The sequence below is a fragment of the Neofelis nebulosa genome, chromosome 11 (genome assembly GCF_028018385.1).
Source record: "Neofelis nebulosa isolate mNeoNeb1 chromosome 11, mNeoNeb1.pri, whole genome shotgun sequence".
NCBI lineage: Eukaryota > Metazoa > Chordata > Mammalia > Carnivora > Felidae > Neofelis > Neofelis nebulosa.
This window is the reverse complement of record NC_080792.1, coordinates 53141582-53158192: the sequence shown is the minus strand read 5'-3', so window position 1 is coordinate 53158192 and position 16611 is coordinate 53141582. Positions and strand designations below refer to the sequence as shown.

The 16611-nt window shown below is 37.9% G+C and overlaps 1 pseudogene; it reads right to left on the bottom strand.

Moving 5' to 3' along the window:
• Positions 1-1018: 1018 nt before the first annotated feature.
• LOC131489602 (U1 small nuclear ribonucleoprotein C-like) overlaps positions 1019-16611 on the bottom strand; it is a 42062-nt pseudogene continuing 26469 nt past the window's right edge.

The following is a 16611-nucleotide window of genomic DNA, read 5'->3' as shown; positions in this document are numbered from 1 at the left end:
TATGGGCTAGTGGATAGAACTACACATTGGGAGGTAGGAATGCAGGGTTTCTACCTTGGTTTTAACTCTGTTCTCTTCTGTATAAATTATGTTTATTGCTTTTACTATATTTTATTAAAAGTCTTAGAAACTCTGTGATTGGTGCTTCACTTAAGTATTGACCAAATCAGAGCTAGTCACAGAAGTCCTGGAATAGAAGAATTGTGATTGTATTCTTTTCACTTGTCCATTAGAGTCTGGGCTAGAAAATAGCAGCCATGATGGCATTTGGGGAGTGAAAGCAGATAACACTTTTTAACATCCCTGTCAAAGCCTTTTCATTTTAATTGAAAAGCCATGCCATAGCCCTTGTTGGCAGTTACAACTACGGTACCTTACTTCGACGATTGCAGTTTCCTCAGATGTGTCTCCTTTATTCCCTTGTCTCCTGCTACAGTTGATTCTTCATATAGAAGCCAGGAGTGATGTTTACAAAAGGTAAATCAGATCATTTTACTTCCCTCTTTGAAATCTTCCATTGACTTCCCATTAGATTTCCAGACTTCATTTTCATCTCTAAGATCTTACAGGAATTGGCCCATACTTTTCTCTGACCTCATCCTAAAATACTTTCCTTTTCATAAACTGTGCTTTAAACACACTGGCCTTTTACTGTTCCAAAAACATGTAGAATTCTTCTGTATCTCAAGGCTTGCAACCAAGGGGTCAGTCCATCTTACTTGAAAAGCTCTTTTAGACCTTCAGGGCTGAGTTTATCTTTTGTAAAAAAAATTGTTTGTTTAACTTTTTTTTTTAAACACTTGACAGTTTTATTTTCACATTTCACAATACAAATGCTTTTTTTTTTTTTTTTTTAAGTCCCACTACTTCCTTGGAAAACTATTCTCTTCTTTGATAGGAAGGAGAACAAGTCTTCCTTGTCATGCTGTTAGAAAACACCCAGAGTCACAGCACCATGATCTCTTGGTGAAATAGAACAAGTAAAATAAAATGGATATAAAGAGGTTCTTGTCTCTCCTTATTTATCTGGTCGATTCATTCCTGGCCAAGTGGGCACCATCATGGGATGGGCTGGAGGTCTCATCACTGGGGTCCCAGGCATCTTTGACATGTGGCCTCCTGTACGCAGGTTCATTCTAGGAGTAGGTCCCATTGGCATCATCCCAGGAGGAGGAAGGCCCATCATTTGCATCATGGGAGGGCCCCATATGGGGTGCTGGCATCATACCAGGGTGAGGAGGACCCAGGAGACTGGGGGGAGGTGGGATCATTGCCCTTGAGGAGGAAGAACAGAGAATGGTGTAGGGGGCATCTTCCCTTGATGAAAGGCAACGGTTATTTTCTCAATCAGGCTCTGAGCATGCTCTTCCATCCATTTCTGAAAGTAGTCTTTCACATTCTTTTTGTGTTTCTGACCACTGCAGTGTATCTTTCTCATTGATGGAGAGTCATGGGTGAGGTATGTTTTGCAGTAGTGACAATAAAACTTAGACACGTTGCTCTGTAGGCCATTGGGTGCTCCATCCTGCACCCCTGGGAAATGACTTGTTTGTTTACTTTTTGATTGGCTGTGTGTGTGTGTGTTTATTTTTGAGAGAGAGAGAGAGAGAGAGAGAGAGAGAGAGAGAGAGAGAGAGAGAGAGAAGCAGGGGAGGGGCAGAGAGAGAGAGGAACAGAGGATCTGAAGCAGGCTCTGCAGTGAGAGCAGTAAGCCTGATGTGTGGCCCAAACCCACAAACTGTGAGATCATGACTTGAACTGAAGTAGGATGCTCAACTGATTGAGCCACGCAGGTGCCCCTACTTTTTGATTTTCTTTTTTCTTTTTTTTTTTTATTTATTTAAAAATTTTTTTTTTTAACGTTTATTTACTTTTTGAGACAGAGAGAGACAGAGCATGAACGGGGGAGGGTCAGAGAGAGAGAGGGAGACACAGAATCTGAAACAGGCTCCAGGCTCTGAGCTGTCAGCACAGAGCCCTACGCGGGGCTTGAACTCACGAGCCGTGAGATCATGACCTGAGCTGAAGTCCGACGCTTAACCGACTGAGCCACCCAGGCGCCCCTACTTTTCGATTTCTATCTCCCTTTGAACTAAACAGAAATAGATGATATGCACTGTCAGTCTCATTGGCTGGTATAGCTTCTATGCCTTGGAAAGCACTGGGTAGGTGCTCAACAAATACTTTTTTAATGGAGGGAAAAAAAGACCTCAAAAGTGGGTGGAGTAGAAGATAGCTTATCTGGAGTTAATGAGGCTAGGCTATTCTATGTCAAATTACTTAACTGTATTATCTGCCCCTTGACTTTTAAAGCTTTGAGTCTTGAAAGATTTGTAGCCTTCCGGACTGTCCTCTTAAAATACAATTAGCCTTGTGAGTTCATCTCTCAAATCAATGTCTACTAATATTTTGGTTCTTAGTGACCACCCAGGGAGAAATAGGACATAGAATGTGCAAGTGACAGACTGTCAGGAGCGGGGGTGTAAAAAAAACAGAGGGCAAAGGACCAGCAGGCAGGAATAATAGGGACAAAGAGATAAAAAGCTGGTAGCAGGAGAATTCTATCAGAATTTTGTCTACAGTGGGAATATTTTTGTTTCTCATTCTATAAGATAGTGCCCTGTTATCTGGTACTGTATCAGAAAGTTTTTTTTTTTTTTAAAGCAGTTTCTTGATAGTTTTTCAGGGTTACAAATAAATTGGAGAAGAAGGGAAAGCTAAGCATTCTCAGTTAAAAAAATAAAAGGTGGAAGCAACTATTGCATAAGATACTGTATGCTGCTCAGCATGAGTATTTCAGGGAAAGATTTGGTGTCTTGTAATGTTGCAGTTACTATGGTAACAATGCATTTTTAATGGTACCATTAAATGGCAGTGTAACTACTTGTAACTAAGGAGTGCTGAAGAGTCACAGCTGTGTTGTTTGGAGTTTATGTGTCTTTTCTACAGTATGGTTTTTAATGACTTAAAAATAAAAATGTTGTATAACAGAATATCACTTTGGTCCGTGATATATGTACTTTTAAGAAATAGAATGGAGAATGTTAATTATCCCGTTAACTATACCTTATACACACACACATACACACATGAGTAAACACACATATGTACATACTTTACAGATGAAGATCTGGAAAGAAGATTAAGTAGCTTTTCTCAGCTACTGACAGAATTTAGCTATTGACAGAATTAGCATGAGAGCTCAGGTTTTTGGACTGATATAACAGTTTCTTTCTGACCTTACATACTAGTTCTGCTCAACACAGCACTATGTATACAACACACTCTATATTCTTTTTACACATTGCAATTGGTAAGAAAGTGCAATGAATTTTTATCATCCTGTAGGGTTATAAGGTGGTTGGGACCTAGATCAAAGAGTAGTGAATAATATAATTGAAAGAGTCTGTAGATGGAATTCAAGAGATCCATAAACCCTTTAAAATTGTTTGCAAATAGGTATATGCATATGCTCATTTTTCTAATGAGGGACTTTATCAGATTCTCAAGGAATTGGTATCCTCTCCCAAAATAGGTGATGAATTACGGCTCTTTCCCAATTTAGGATATCAAAATGGAAAAGTAAATGGCATATTGAGAAAAATATTTGTTACGATTTGATAAAAGATTAATATTCTTAATTTATAAAGACAATATACACATCAGGCTAAACATCAAGACCCAGTTGATCCCCTGAAGCAAGGGAAACAGTAGCAAAAATAAAATATTGGGACGACATCAAAATAAACAGCTTCTGCACAGCAAAGGAAACAATCAACAAAACTAAAAGACAATGTTCAGAATGGAAGATATTTGCAAATGACATATCTGATAAAAGGTTATTATCCAAAAAATATAAAGAACTTATAAAACTTAACACCCCAAAAACAAATAATCCAATTAGAAAATGGGCAGAAGACATGACTAGACATTTCTCCAAAGAAGATGTCCAGATGGCTAATATGGAAAGATGCTTATCATCACTTATCATCAGAGAAATGCAAATCAAAACTACAATGCGGTATCACCTCACACCTGTCAGAAAGGCTCAAATCAAAAACACAAGAAACAACAGGCTTTGGTGAGGATGTAGAGATAAAGGAATTCTCTTGCACTGTTGATGGGAATGCAAACTGGTGTGGCCACTGTGAAAAATAGTATGGAAAAGTTGAAATAGAACTACCCTACTATCCTGTAATGTGCTACTGGGTATTTACTCAAAGAATACAAAAACACTAATTCAAAGGGATACATGCACCCATATATTTATAGCAGCACAATTTACAATAGCCAAAATATAGAAGTAGCCCAAGTGTCAGTTGATGCATAAGTAAAGAGGAGGTGATATATACATACAATGAAATATTATTCAAGCCATAAAAAGGAATGAAATATGCCATTGACAACAATGTGGATGGAGCTAGAGAGTATAATGCTAAGTGAAATAAGTCAGAGAACAATGAATACTATATGATTTCACTCATGTGGAATTTAAGGAAGAAAAGAAACAAGGAAAGGGGGGAAAAAAAAAGAGACAGACCAAGACACAGACTGAGCTATAGAGAACAAGCTGATGGTTACCAGAGGAGAGGTGGGTTGGGAGATGTGTTAAATAGATGATGGGGATTAAGGAGTGGACTTGTGATGAGCACTGGGTGATGTTTGGAATTGTTAAATCACTATATTGTACACCTGAAATTAATATAACATTGTATGTTAACTAACTCAAATTAGAATAAAAATTAAAAAAAAGACCCAGTTGAAATTATAGTGAAGGAAATGAATGGAAGATATGCAGACGGGGAGTATAAATGGCTAATAGAAATGAAAATTATTCATCCTCTTTAGCCATCAATGGAATGCAAATTGAAACAATAAAAATTTTACCATTTTAACACAACGAATTAGCTCAGATTAAACACAACCACAGTAATGTTCTTTGTGATGAAGAGGTGAAGGGATAAACAGATTGCTCTACTGTTGCTAGGAGTATAAATTGGGGCAGAGGTTTTGGAAATCAAATTAATATTTCAAGTTAAGAGTTGTTATGCCCAGGGGCGCCTGGGTGGCGCAGTCGGTTAAGCGTCCGACTTCAGCCAGGTCACGATCTCGCGGTCCGTGAGTTTGAGCCCCGCGTCAGGCTCTGGGCTGATGGCTCGGAGCCTGGAGCCTGTTTCCCATTCTGTGTCTCCCTCTCTCTCTGCCCCTCCCCCGTTCATGCTCTGTCTCTCTCTGTCCCAAAAAAAAAAATAAATAAAAAACATTGAAAAAAAAAAAAAAATTAAAAAAAAAAAGAGTTGTTATGCCCAGAATTTGTGATCCCCAAAGACCACCAGGGAGCCAAGTCCGATGCAAAAGCAGAGCCTTTATTCAAGCTAGCTCGAGCTCAATCCCCTAGCTGCACCTACCCGACCCAGCGGTGAGATGCGGGGAGAGAGTGAATTTCAAAAGCACAAAGGTTTTATTGGGGTCTAGGGGCAGTTGGTGAGGTCATGGCTGTGGCCTCAGCCGGTTGGCTGGGGAAGGGTGGGAGTCCTGTTAGGCAGGTGCCGGGCGTGTTTTGACTGGGAAGTCTGAATGGGTGAGTGGGAGGTTATTCAAGGGGAGGAGGCATGGTCAAGGTGAAGGACACAGAACAAGATGGAGTCGGCTGGCATAGGCCCGCCCTTTCAGAGTCTTAAAAATGTTCATAATCAGTAATTCAAATTCTAAGGATAGAGTTCCATTCTAAGGCAATAATAAATGCTTACTAAAATTTGTTATAAAAGTATTTCTCCTTGTGGTATCTAAAATAGTAAGAAATGGGGCGCCTGGGTGGCGCAGTCGGTTAAGCGTCCGACTTCAGCCAGGTCACGATCTCGCGGTCCGTGAGTTCGAGCCCCGCGTCAGGCTCTGGGCTGATAGCTCGGAGTCTGGAGCCTGTTTCCGATTCTGTGTCTCCCTCTCTCTCTGTCCCTCCCCCGTTCATGCTCTGTCTCTCTCTGTCCCAAAAATAAATTAAAAACGTTGAAAAAAAAAAAAATAAAATAGTAAGAAATATGAAAGAGTACACATATCCAACATAGGGAAAGGATTAAATAAATTACAGTATTCCTCCGAGTCCAATAAATTGTCTTGAAATTTTTGTTAATGGCATGGAAAACTCTTATGATATAATATTACATTTAAAAACAACACCTAGACTTCTAAAATGCTTATAGAGTATAATTCCAAAATGATATAAATAATAATATAAATTCCATAGAAATAAATTTAAAAATAATAAGAAGAAATAAACTAAAATATAAAATGGTTATCTTCTGAGTTATGTGGTTAATAATTATTTTTCTCTTTTTTTGTGTTGTGTATTTTCTTAGATTTCTGAAGTGAATGTATATATTATCAGAAATGAAATAAAAATTATTTAAAAGTTTTGCTGAGTTTTTTTCTTGTATTACCTCGATTGTTCTAATTTGGCAAAAATCTATTGTCCTAAATAAAGAATGGCAGAAACTAGAAGGACATCTTTTGAAAAAAATTAGACTTTTTTTCTTTCATTTAAAAATTATATATGTAATCTCTTTTTTGGGTCAGATGTTGGGGAAATACATATGAATAAGACGTTGTTCCTGCCATGTACATTTTATAGTCTACTAGGAAGGATAGACATGTAATAACTATACTAAAATAGCTCCTGAGTACCTTGTAATATGACAACAGGAAAGAAGGAATAATGAAGTTTTCCTGAGGAAGTAGAGGGAAGGGGTGACATTTGGTTCCAGTCTCAAGTGATGGGTCATGACATGGGCCAAAGTGAAAGGATCTTCCTCATAAAGAAGGGTATGAGAGCACAAAAAGGCAATGCTGTTTAGAGCACAGGTGCCTTTGATTTGATTAGGAAGGTAGAGAAAGGCCATCTGTTGAAAGACCTTAAGATGTCTGTGTCTTATCTTGTAGGTACAAAGGGGTCATGAAAATCACTGAAAGAATCATTTAAATAAGTGATCAGATTTGATCAGATAAGTATGTGATGGAATAACCTCTTATCACAGCAACAGAAATTATGATATAATAGTCAATTGCTTCAGTAATGATTTAAATATTTTCATGGAAATTATACTCAATAAGGTAACTTAAAAAAAAAAATAAAGTTCTATCAAGGTGCTATTTTCCACTGCATTATCTCATAGAGAGTGTTTGATATTGGGGATGCATTGGTGGGTCATACCATGATGTTAATGAGGCCAAAACCACAGTCACCCCTATTAATTTAGTTGGCAGAAAAAAGATTTTGTTTTGTGGCTGCCTGCTCAGTGAGGAAATTATTTAAAGAGCTGAACTGCATCCATACCAGTCTTAACTTTAAGTTGATTAAAGTGTGGATTCTCTACATGTGTTTCATTTCCATATTCCAGTGAAGCCAAGTGGTGGTCCTTATGACAATAAAGTTATCAGATGGTTATCAGTTATCCCAGAATGCTCTGGCCATCTTTGGTTGGCCCAAGTATTATTCCTGAACTAAGTAACCTTCTTCCTCCCTCCCTCCCTCTTTCTCTCTCTCTTTTCTTTTTTCTTTTCTTCATTTTTATTTATTTTTGAGAGAGAGAGAGACAGAGTGCAAGTTGGGGAGAGGCAGAGAGAGAGGGAGACACAGAATCTGAAGCAGGCTTCAGGCTCTGGGCTGCCAGCACAGAGCCCGACATGGGGCTCAAACCCACAAACTATGAGATTATGACTTGAGACCAAGTCAGAAGCTCAACTGAGCCACCCAGGCTCCCCTCCCCTCCCCTTCCTTCCCTTCTCGTCCCTTTTCTTTTCTTTTCTTTCTTTCTTTCTTTCTTTCTTTCTTTCTTTCTTTCTTTCTTTCTTTCTTTCTTTCTTTCTTTCTTTCCTTTATTTTCTTTCCTTTATTTTCTTTCTCCTTCCTTCCTTCCTTCCTTCCTTCCTTCCTTCCTTCCTTCCTACCTTTTGTTGTTGTTTTGCTATTTTTATTTATTTTTAAAATTGAGACATAATTGGCATATAACATTGTACTAGTTTTAGGTATAAAATGAAATGATTACAGGGGTGCCTGGGTGGCTCAACTGGTGGAGTGTCCGACTTTGGCTCAGATCATATCACAGTTCTTGAGTTTCAGCCCAGCATCAGGCTCACTGCTTTCAGTGCAGAGCTTGCTTCAGATCCTCTGCCCCCCTCTCTCTCTGCCCCTCCCCTGCTCACATGCTCACTGTCTCCAAAAGAAATAAAACATTAAAAAAAATGAAATGATTACAATAAATTTAGTTATCCATTACCACACATAGTTACAAAAATAGTTTTGCTTGTAATGAGAACTTCTAAGCTCTATTCTCTTACCACCTTTTAAATGTACAATATAGTTTTAATTATAGTTACTATGCTGTGTATTACATCCCCAGGACTTATTTATCTTATTAAACTGGAAGTTTGTACCTTTTGACCACCTGCACCCATGTTGCCCACTCTTCACTACCTGCCTCTGGCAGCCACATAATCTGTTTTCTGTATCTATGAGTTTAGTTTGTTTTTGTTTTTGTTTTGTTTTTAGATTCCTTTTTTAGAACTTCCATTGTTTTTCTTTAAAAAAATTGTTTTAATGTTTATTTTTCAGAGAGAGAGAGAAAGAGAATGAGGGAGGGGTGGGCAGAGAGGGAGGGAGACCCAGAATCTGAAGCAGGCTCCAGACTCTGAGCTGTCAGCACAGAGCCCCATGCAGGGCTCGAACCCATGAACCGTGAGATCATGACCTGAGCCGAAGTCGGATGCTTAACCAACTGAGCCACCAGGTACGCCCCAATTTTTTAATGTTTATTTATTTTGAGAGTGAGAGAGCATGTATGTGTGTGTGTGCGTGTGTGCATTGGGGGAGGGGCAGAGAGAGAGGAAGAGAGAGAATCCCAAGCAGGCTCTGTGCCACCAGCACAAAGCCTGACATGGGCCTTGATGCCAGGAACCATGAAATCATGACTCAGGCTGAAATCAGGAGTTGAAAGCCCAACCACTGAGCCACCCAGGTGCCCCTTTTAGATTCTGTATGTAAGTGATATCATACAGTCTTTGAAGGCCATCCATGTTGTAGCAAATGGCAGAATTTTCCTTTTTTTTTTTTAAGTTTATTTATTTATTTGAGGAGAGAGAACACAAGCAGGGGGTGGGGGCAGAGAGAGGATCCCAAGCAGGCCTATGCTGTCACTGCAGAACCTGATGTGGGGCTCGATCTTATGAACTGTGGAATCATGACCTGAGCCGAAATCAAGAGTTGGACGCTCAACCAACTGAGCCATCCAGGCATCCCAGAATTTCCTTCTTTTTTTATGGCTGAATAATATTCATATGATATATGTGTGATATATACATATCACATTTTCTTTATCCATTCATCCTTTGATGACGCATAAGTTGTTTCTGTGTCTTGGGTATAGTAAATAGTGCTGCAATAAGCATTGGGATACAGTTTTCTTTTTCTAAAAAAATTTTGTTTTTAATGTTTATTCATTTTTGAGAGATGGAGAGAGAAAGAGTGTTAGTGGGGGAGGGGCAGAGAGAGAGGGAGACAGAATCTGAAGCAGGCTCCACGCTCTAAGCTGTTAGCACAGAGCCCATTGGGGGACTTAACTCATGAACCATGAGATCATGACCTGAGCTGAAGTCGGATGCCCAACCCACTGAGCTACCCAGGCACCCCAGTTATCTTTTCAAGATAGTGATTTTGTTTCCTTCAGATAAATACCCAGGGTGGAATTTCTGGATCATATGGTATTTCTATTTTTAATTTTTTAAGGAACCTCCATACTGTTTTCCATAGTGGTTGCACCAATTAAGATTCCTTCTGACAGTGCACAAGAGTTTCCTTTTGTCCACCAACTCACCAACACCTGTTATTTCTTGTCTTTTTGATAACAGAAATTCTAACAGGTGTCAGGTGATATCTCATTGTGGTCTAAACTTTATATATTCATGAGTTACAACATGGGTGTACTTGCCTTGAAGTTTCAGATATCAGTGTTTTTCAAGAGGATCACTTTTTTTTCAGGACTCTTATTCATTATTTCTGAATTGTGGTGTTCTCTTGCCTCTTAGTTGTAATAGTAGGAGAGTAAGAGTAGTAATAGAGATAAACAACCTCCAAATTAACCTACATCTATACTCACATTCTTGGTTATATTTTAAAACCACCTATCAGTTTAGTTTATATTTAAGATGTGTAGCTCCAGACAAGTGGGGTTAGTTTTGGTTCCTGGGTACTTGTGGTGATTATGTATAAATATTACTTAAGCATTTCTTGATACCCATTTTTCTTCTATCTGCTGAGTGGTACATGCTATTCCTTCCCTTATTTAAGATGATAACGTTGCCCAGTGGAAGAGTATTAGTTTGGGACACAGAAGACAGTCCAATTTCAACTTCAAAAGTTTCATCTATGATTTTTAGCCAGGAATCATTTAAACTCACAGTAATTCATTTTCCCTATATATATTTTTTTATTTTTTAGTCATATGTTAGCCCAAGTTGGTTTTCTGAGACTTAGGTGATGAACTGACTATTTAGAGAAATATTGAAATAGAGGAAGAATTCAGGAAAGGATTTTAAAAAATAGGAGTAATTTATGGAAGATAAGATAAAACGATAGTAAGGAAGATAATGAAGTGTGAAATGTAGGGAATCTCCATGAGAGGTAGATATGTACAAGAAAATCCAGGGACCAAGAGAACATGAGCTGGTTTTGTTAAAGGAAAGTAGGGGATGATCTGAAATAGTAACAATAATAATGATGATAATGTCAGGACTTTCAATGAAAGGACTTGCAAATATCTGATGTAGAAGGCTCTGGAGAATGAGACATAAAGAAGTAATTTAGTGAGGTAAATTATGGGGGATATTTCTCTGTTTTGTAGTAATAGGGCAGGATGAATCACAAGCCATAGACTAAACTTGGTTTGTTTACTTGGAGTCTAAGAAAACAGCTTAGGGCTATTTACTAAAAACACCCTTGGAAATATTATATGTAGATACCTCTTTGATAGATTATACTCTACTTTTGCTCTGAGATTTTCAACATTAGAGAAGAAATGTGTTTGTTCAGAGCTTTAAAAATTTTTTAACAGACTTTATGGAGCAGTTTTAGGTTTACAGAAAAATTGTGCAAAACTACAGAGAGTTCCATATACCTACCTCTTTTCCTCTACACAGTTTCCCCTATTATTAACATCTTAGGTTGGTGTGGTATATTTGTTACAATTAATGAACCAATATTGATGGATTATTATTATTATTTTTATTTTTAATATGAAATTTATTGTCAAACTGGTTTCCATACAACACCCAGTGCTCATCCCAACAGGTGCCCTCCTCAATACCCATCACCCACCCTCCCCTCCCTCCCACCCCCCATCAACACTCAGATTGTTCATAGTTTTTAAGAGTCTTTTATGGTTTGGCTCCCTCCCTCTCTTTTTTTTCCCTTTCCCTCCCCCATGGTCTTCTGTTAAGTTTCTCAGGATCCACGTAAGAGTGAAAACATATGGTATCTGTCTTTCTCTGTATGACTTATTTCACTTAACATAACACTCTCCAGTTCCATCCATGTTGCTACAAAAGGCCATATTTCATTCTTTCTCATTGCCGCATAGTATTCCATTGTGTGTATAAACCACAATTTTTTTTATTCATCCATCAGTTGATGGACATTTAGGCTCTTTCCATAATTTGGCTATTGTTGAAAGTGCTGCTATAAACATTGGGGTACAAGTGCCCCTATGCATCAGCACTCCTGTATCCCTTGGGTAAATTCCTAGCAGTGCTATTGTTGGGTCATAGGGTAGATCTATTTTCAATTTTTTGAGGAACCTCCACACTGTTTTCCAGAGTAGCTGCACCAGTTTGCGTTCCCACCAACAGTGCAAGAGGGTTCCCGTTTCTCCACAGATGGATTATTATTAACTAAAGTCCATAGTTTACATAAGAGTTCACCCTCTATGCTGTACATTCTACTGGTTTTGACAAATGCAGAATGTCATATATCTACTATTACAGTATCGCACGGAATAGTTTCAATGCCTAAAAATTTTCTGTGCTCCCTCTAATCATCCTGCTCTCCTTCCTGTTATTTCTTCCTTTCTCTCCCTCCCTTGCCCTGAACCACTGGCAACCATGCATCATTTTATTGTGTCCCACCCCTAGTTTTGTCTTTTCCTCAATGTGATATAGTTGGAATGATCACTATATAGCCTTTTCAAATTGGCTTCTTTAACTTAGCAATATGCATTCAATTTTCCTCCATGTCTTTTTGTGGTTTGATAATTTCTTTATATTGATGAATAAAATTCCAAAATTGTATGGATGTAGCATAGTTTGCTTATGCATTTACCTATTTAAGGACATATTGTTGCTTTCAAGTTTTGGTAATTATGAATAAAGCTGCTACAAACATTTGAGTGCAGTATATTAAAAAAAACTCACTTAAGTAAAATAGTAAGTAGTGCAGTTGCTGGATCATATGGTAAAAGTATGTTTCGTTTTGTAAGAAACTGCCAAACTGTCTTACAAAGTTGGCTGTGCCATTTTGTATTCCCACCAGTGATGAATAAGAGTTTCTTTTGCTTCACATCCTCACCAGTATTTTGGTCGTGTCACTGTTTGGATTTTAGTTATTTTATAGATATTAGTGGTATGTCAATATTGTTTGAATTTGCAGCTCTCTAATGACATATGATATTGAGCATCTTTTCAAAGTTGTTTTCTTATTGTTGAATTTTATGAGTTCTTTGTATATTTTGGATACAAGTCCTTTATCAGATATGTGTTTTGCAAAGATTTTTCTCCCAGTATGTGGCTTGTCTCTCCAGTTTCTAAACAGTGGCTTTTGCAGAGCAGAAGTTTTTAATTTCAATGAAGTTATATTTATCAATTTTATTCTTTCATTGATTGTACTTTTGTTGTATCAAAAAATTCATCACCAAAGTCAAGATCACCTTACTTTTCCCCTATTTTAGCTTCTAGAAATTTTAAAGTTTTGCATTTTAAATAAGTGTATGATCCATTTGAGTCAGTTTTTGTGAAAGTGTAAGTTCTATGTCTAGATTCTTTTTTATTTTTTCTTTTGCATGTGAATGTCCAGTTGTTCCAGCACCATTTGTTGAAAAGACAGTCTTTTTTTGATGGAATTGTGTTTTCTTCTTTGTCAAAGATCAGTTGACTGTATTTGTGTGGGCCCGTGTCTGGACTTTGTGTTCTGTTGCATTGATTTTTTTTTTTTTTTTTTTTTGCCAATATCACACTATTTGATCACTGTAACTTTATAGTAAGCTTTGAAATTGGGCAGTACCAGTCCTCTAGCTTTTTTCTTTAGTATTGCATTGGCTATTCTGGGTCTTTTGCCTTTTCATATAAACTTTGAAGTCATTTTGTTGATAATCCAGTTAGTGTGATGCATTGTAAGCAGAGAGATGGAAACACAGAGATGTAAGCAGAGAGATGGAAACTAAGAAAGAATAAAAAAGAAATGTTAGAAAAATAAAGAATACCTTTGGGGCACTTGGGTAGCTCAGTGGTTAAGTGTCTGACTCTAGATTTTTGCTCAGGTCATGATCTCATGGTTTGTGAGATCAAGGCCCATATCAGGCTCTGAGCTGACAGTGTGGAGCCTGCTTGGGATTCTCTCCCTCTCTCTGCCCCTTCCCTGCTTGTGCTGGCTTTCTCAAAATAATTTAAAAAAAAGATTAAAAAAATGAATAATACCTTTGATAGGCTCATCAGTAGAGGAAAGACTCAGAGAGAATGAAATTAAAAAGCAAAAAGAAAAGAATGAAAAAACATGACACAGGATATCTAAGAACTGTGGGGCAGTTGTGGAACATGTGATGTGTGTAATGGGAATGACAGAGGAGAAAAGAGAAAGGAACAGAAGAAATGATTGAAATAATAATGATTGGGAATGTTCCAAAATTAATTACAGACACCAAACTATAAATCCTGGAAGCTCAGAGAACAGCAAGCAGGATATATACCAAAAATTCACACTTGAGCATATCATATTCAAACTCAGAAAATCAAGAACAGAGAAAAAAATCTTGAAAGGAGAGGTGGGGCTCCTTATCTATAGAGTACCTTATCTGTAGAGTAGCAAGGATAGGAATTACATCACACTTCCCTTTACATACCATGCAAACAAGAAGATAGGGAAGTGAAATATATAAAGTGTTGAACGAAAACCCCCATCAAACCAGAATTCTGTATCTAGCAAACTTATCTTTCTAGAGTGAAAGAGATAGAAACTCTTTTAAAACAAACAAAAATTCAGAAAATGTGTTGCCAGTACACCTACTATACAATAAATGTTTTAAAAATTTCCCAGAAAGAGGAGCAATGATATAAGTCAGAAAGTAAGATCTACACGTAGAAAGAAAATGTTAGAGAAGGAATAAATAAAGGTAAACTAACATTTTTATTTTTCTTATTAATTGATAGAACAAATAATAGCAACATATATTGTGTGGTAATAGCTTATGGATAAATAAAATGAATAATAGTAATCTTATTAAGGTCAGCTGGGAGGAACAGGAATATTTTATCAGATACCTGAACTACCTATGAAGTGGTATAATGTTACTGGCTTTAGATTAGTTGAAAATGTTTATTGCAAGTCAGCTGAACACCGTACTTTGCACATTGTCATTACAGATGTTGATTAGGATATTCCTCTTTGAATATCTGTTTAGGATATAGTCAGTATTTTCTCCTCTTCTATATAACTGATCAAAGCTGTTCAGTTCCATCCCCAATCAGTAGCATTGACTATAATATTCTGCCTGCTCCCATTTCGCCTCCCTTCTCTCTGCTTTCTCAAGGTCAAAGGTGCTGACAAAAAGAGAGTTGATGAATGTTAGTGAAGAGGGGGCTGCAAAATGAAATTCATCTTTTTCTTACACATATTTATGTCTTTGAAGGGACATGCAATTAAAAAAATACATGAGGTGAATTGTTATTGAGATCTATTTATTTTCTAGGTCGTAATAGCAAACGACAACAGCAATGCAATTTTTGTTGAGTGTATGGTGACATGTTAAGTACTGTGAGGAGCAGATATGAGAGGTCTTGTCCTTATTTTAATAATTTTTATTTCTGTCAAAGCCCTTATTTCCAGACAACAGGCTCTAACAGATTTTAGTGGAAAAATGATTTGCTGGCTCACAAAATTTCCAGGAGGACTAGAGAAGCTGACTTGGGGTCTATGCCACAGAACTGGCCAGCAAAGATGCCTCTGCCTCTCTGTCCTCTCCCACTCCCCACCTCCTGCCCATATGCATTTGCACTTTCAGCATCTATGACTTGGGAAGATGGATGCCACCCTATCACCATTGCCCTTGTGGACCTGCTGCAAACCCCCTTTTTCACCAGAAAATTCTTTTCAATCTCTACTTTGCGTCACTAGGACTCAGTTCAAAGCCTGATGTGGGTTCATCAGATAAGTGACAGCTATCAGTTTCCTTGAAACTGTAGTTCAGATACTAACAGCATCCTCATTAGTTGAGAGCTTGCTAGAGTTGCAAATTATGTGGCTCCAGTGTCTTACTGAGTCAGAATCTCAGGGAGTATTTTAACAAGTTCTCTTGGTTTGGGGAATCCTCAGGCATAGCACACCGTGCCCACTAAAGTCTGAGAAGGGATTATGTAGGTAACGTATCCATACCTGCCATGGAAGCCAGGAAACAAAAAGTGGCAGGAATTTTCAGCTTTTATAGTAGGGGGTGGCCCAGCCTGTCCTGAAGATTGACAAGGTAGGGGGAGTCCTAGGACATAAGAAAAGGGTTCAGTTGTTAAGTAGCCAAAAAGAATGATACCTGTTCAGTATGGCTATTGTTCTTAAGAATGTTGTTGCTGAACTTCCTGCAGTCTATAATGATTAACCAGTGGAATTTAATCTGCTTTGTTAAGGGTACCTCAGAGTTAGCTATATCCCTATTAAGCACACTCCACCACGTGATTGTGGTGTCTTCTTTAGTGACTCGTATCATGCTCACTGTCCTTTCCTCAACTTTCATTTTTCTTTTCCCTCCTCCCTTCTCCTCTCTGCCTCTTTAATGTTCCTTCTTGTTTCCTCTAGGATCATTTCAAAGTTGATTGGAGGTGTCTTCCCTTAAGGTTTCAGTGAGAAGGGAAGTCGTTTTTCTGTATTAAAGGCTGCAGTAATCACTGGTTTATGGAGTTAATAAAGCTTTTAGGGGCAATCTTTTTTATTTTTTATTTTTTAGGCAGGCTAAGAAATTATACACCCAGGGCTTGCTCTAGGCAAAGCGTTGAAGCTGAGAATTTGATTTTAGTGCCTCCGAGCTGTCTTTCCTTCTTTCCCCTCTCACAGCTTCCCTTCTTATTTCACTTTCACCTTCAGTTATAAGCTGCCCTCCATCTCTCACCCCAATCAAAACTTGCTCTTAGGTAAGAATGCTATCCTTAATGACTCTATCAGTCAATAATACACAGAATCACCTCTCTGAGAGTATTTAAAGTACCCCACCGCCTCCAGTAGAGGAATCAAAGGTTTTGTTTTTGCTGAAAACAAATTTCAAAAACAGTAGTCAATTGGAGAAGTTATGACTTGTACCCACTCATTTGATG